This window comes from Charadrius vociferus, unplaced genomic scaffold (genome assembly GCF_000708025.1).
Source record: "Charadrius vociferus isolate BGI_N301 unplaced genomic scaffold, ASM70802v2 scaffold549, whole genome shotgun sequence".
NCBI classification, from domain to species: domain Eukaryota; kingdom Metazoa; phylum Chordata; class Aves; order Charadriiformes; family Charadriidae; genus Charadrius; species Charadrius vociferus.
Genome location: NW_009650103.1, coordinates 1648386 through 1652605, shown reverse-complemented (window position 1 = coordinate 1652605; position 4220 = coordinate 1648386).

Below are 4220 nucleotides of genomic sequence, written 5' to 3'. Positions count from 1 at the left end.
TTTTTTTTTTTTTTCTTCTTTTTGTCTTTTCTATTATTTTTTTTTTTCTCAGCACCTCTTCCTCCTTAATCAGAAAGCAAGATCAATTCTGGGTATTAAACAGCAGGAAATTCTAAATTTGGGTTGCCACTCCCTTCCTTGAGTCAGCCCTCCGCGTTAGGGCTTTACAGAGCTGTGGGGCCACGTCTGGAGGGGATCGGGACCAGCAGCTGAGATGGGGCTCTCGGAAATGTCCTCCTGCTCTGCTCTCCGGTGGCACTTTGGTGGGGACCAGGTTCAAAACTCTGACACCCAAATGCACGTGATTCCGCACGCAAACGCAGCGCATCAGGCACTGAGAGCGCTGTTCCTTCTTTCGGTGCCTCTGCGGGTGGTGAGTTTCCCTAAATAAACTTGGTAGTGAAAATCACTCTCCATTTGCTCTCATTCCTCAAAAGTAGTACAGAAATCTCCTCACGGGGTTTCCATCCAAGGAACCTCCAATCACGGGGGTTTCCACCTCCCCTCCTTTCGCCGAGGCACCCCGGGGGGAACCACCTGCGCCCACCTACGGCGCGGGATGCTGCGAGCAACGGGCAGGCACCGAACCTGGGCAGGACACAAGGGTCTGACCGTAGTTTTCACGTGAAAACTGGGGAGTAATAGTGAAAACATAGGAATAATAGTGACCACAAGAGGTCAGGTCCTCACTTTTGTCCCCGATCAAAAACTCAAGTGAGCAGAGAGTGTGTTTACAGCGGATGAATTTAAATAGCCCCTGGCCTACAATCTTGAGTAAGTTTGCTCTCAATTTACACCAGCACAGCTGAGAACTGAAGCAAGGATGGAGCAAGAACTGCCTCTCACCCTTCCAGCGCCGGCTGCTGCCGTGGGCCCCGCAGTGCCCGACGTGGGCAAACTCAGGGAGACGACCTGACGGTGCAGCTCCCGGAAAACCACCCCTGGGTCCAAGAAACAAGCATCACCTTGTGGCCCACACACATTAAACTGCATTTATAGCACTTTGCCCAGCGAGGAGAGGCCATCGAGCCCCCTAAAGCAGCCGGGAGCCAGGCACATGGCAGAGGCATCCCTGGGAACGGACAACCTGAGACGTCAGAAGATGCAGCTGTATGTTATCCGTACATCCCTTCTGAGCATTGCTGCCACAGCTGTAGGTAAAATGGTGTAGGAGCGCCGGACCACGGTGCAATTAAGCGCGTTGGTCCTGAGTAGCTGCGATTTCAGCAAAAAGTAACTTGAATGTTTTTTTCTTGTTACATTTCCGGACTTGAATACAAAGATAAACCTGAGAATGTCCTTCTCAGACTCCTCCAAAGTCTGCACAAGGGGACAGCACACAGAAATGTGTCTTTTTGTAGGCATTCAAAAATCACCACGTGCAGTTTCTTTTTGGGAACCTGCTCTGAGGTTTGGGAGAGTTTCTTCAGCCATTTTTTTTTTTTTTCTTCTTTTTGTCTTTTCTATTATTTTTTTTTTTTCTCAGCACCTCTTCCTCCTTAATCAGAAAGCAAGATCAATTCTGGGTATTAAACAGCAGGAAATTCTAAATTTGGGTTGCCACTCCCTTCCTTGAGTCAGCCCTCCGCGTTAGGGCTTTACAGAGCTGTGGGGCCACGTCTGGAGGGGATCGGGACCAGCAGCTGAGATGGGGCTCTCGGAAATGTCCTCCTGCTCTGCTCTCCGGTGGCACTTTGGTGGGGACCAGGTTCAAAACTCTGACACCCAAATGCACGTGATTCCGCACGCAAACGCAGCGCATCAGGCACTGAGAGCGCTGTTCCTTCTTTCGGTGCCTCTGCGGGTGGTGAGTTTCCCTAAATAAACTTGGTAGTGAAAATCACTCTCCATTTGCTCTCATTCCTCAAAAGTAGTACAGAAATCTCCTCACGGGGTTTCCATCCAAGGAACCTCCAATCACGGGGGTTTCCACCTCCCCTCCTTTCGCCGAGGCACCCCGGGGGGAACCACCTGCGCCCACCTACGGCGCGGGATGCTGCGAGCAACGGGCAGGCACCGAACCTGGGCAGGACACAAGGGTCTGACCGTAGTTTTCACGTGAAAACTGGGGAGTAATAGTGAAAACATAGGAATAATAGTGACCACAAGAGGTCAGGTCCTCACTTTTGTCCCCGATCAAAAACTCAAGTGAGCAGAGAGTGTGTTTACAGCGGATGAATTTAAATAGCCCCTGGCCTACAATCTTGAGTAAGTTTGCTCTCAATTTACACCAGCACAGCTGAGAACTGAAGCAAGGATGGAGCAAGAACTGCCTCTCACCCTTCCAGCGCCGGCTGCTGCCGTGGGCCCCGCAGTGCCCGACGTGGGCAAACTCAGGGAGACGACCTGCACGGTGCAGCGCGGCCGTTACCCCAGAAAACCACCCCTGGGTCCAAGAAACAAGCATCACCTTGTGGCCCACGCACATTAAACTGCAATAATAGCACTTTGCCCAGCGAGGAGAGGCCATCGAGCCCCCTAAAGCAGCCGGGAGCCAGGCACATGGCAGAGGCATCCCTGGGAACGGACAACCTGAGACGTCAGAAGATGCAGCTGTATGTTATCCGTACATCCCTTCTGAGCATTGCTGCCACAGCTGTAGGTAAAATGGTGTAGGAGCGCCGGACCACGGTGCAATTAAGCGCGTTGGTCCTGAGTAGCTGCGATTTCAGCAAAAAGTAACTTGAATGTTTTTTTCTTTTTACATTTCCGGACTTGAATACAAAGATAAACCTGAGAATGTCCTTCTCAGACTCCTCCAAAGTCTGCACAAGGGGACAGCACACAGAAATGTGTCTTTTTGTAGGCATTCAAAAATCACCACGTGCAGTTTCTTTTTGGGAACCTGCTCTGAGGTTTGGGAGAGTTTCTTCAGCCACACTCGACACTTTCCCCGCGAGAAGTGCCGGCCGCCGCCGTGGTGGTTTGAGCTGCTCGGGGACAGTGAGAAACTCAGTTTCAGCTGCTCTCTGCTCCGGTGGGTTCCTCCTCCTGCCGGGTTTCACTTTGACCAAACTAAAACCTCAAAGCCACACGGCTTCTCACCCCCAGCTCCCCCCTCCCGCCGAGCCAGCCAAAACCTGCCGGCAAGACCGCTCGGCACGGCCGCCACCAAACCCAGTGAGGAGCAGAGGCACGTTGTGGGGCTTCCAGCCCAGCATCGGGGTCCCTTTCCAGGGGGGTTTGCTTACTTAGAGGAAATTTTGGCAGCACCTCTCTGCGTGATGCTGGCCCGGCACTTTGCTGGCTACCAACAGGCATGAGCTGCTGCCTCCTGCCAGTGTTTCACCTTACGGGGTCGATGGGCTGTGGCGTGAGATGACAGTGACCACAAGCAGCTTTTCCACTGCGCTCTGCACGCCAACCTCTCCTTCCCCCAGCCCGAGACCCCACTGCCAGCGCTCTGCTCTCCTCCCAGAAGATGAAGGAGAAGAAGAAGGGCAAGAGCATCCCACCGCCAGGCCATGGGGCAGGGTGGATGCGGGTTCCCCAAAGTGGTACCCACCACAAACCTCGCAGCATCACTCTGCGGAGCGGGCAGCATCCCTCCCTCACGGGGCAGAGCCGGGACACCTCTGTCCCTGAAGCTCCAACACCCGTTCTCCCTCTCTATCCCATTTTATTGTCTCCTACAGATGCAAGTTTGCAGGTAACATTAGACCTCCCCAGCACCAAGGACAACCATGTGGTCACAGCCGTGGGCTCGGGCTGGCCAGCGCTGGGTGGTGTTTGGTGGTCCCTCCCCAGGCAACCTGCGTGGGTGACCACGGGCTCACCAACGTTCCCATTTTTTGGCAGCCCGGCTTAAAGCACCACAGGGTCCCCATCACCTGCTAGAGCCTGGGTGCCCAGAGGTCTGCTGACCCCCAACCGCAGGACCCACACCAAAAAATGGGATGCTTCAGAGCTTGCGTGGACGGCGGGAACAGCCCCACTGCAGACATGTGTGTGCCGGAGAGGCACAGACCCCGCACCGGGGCTCACCAAGCATGCTCAGCTCCGGTAGAGGGACTCATTTTGTCTTTTTTTTTTTGCCTTAAAAACCCCATCCCACCCTTCCAAGAGCCCTGTAAAAGCGCAGCCCGCTCCCGGAGCCACCGGCAGAGCCGGAAGCCTGCAGGGGCTATTCCCGTCTCCAAGGGGGAAGGACTCAAAAAGAGGAATTTTCCAGAATCCGCTCTCCCCGCGAGCCGCCGTGTCACCGGAGGAAACGCTTGCGA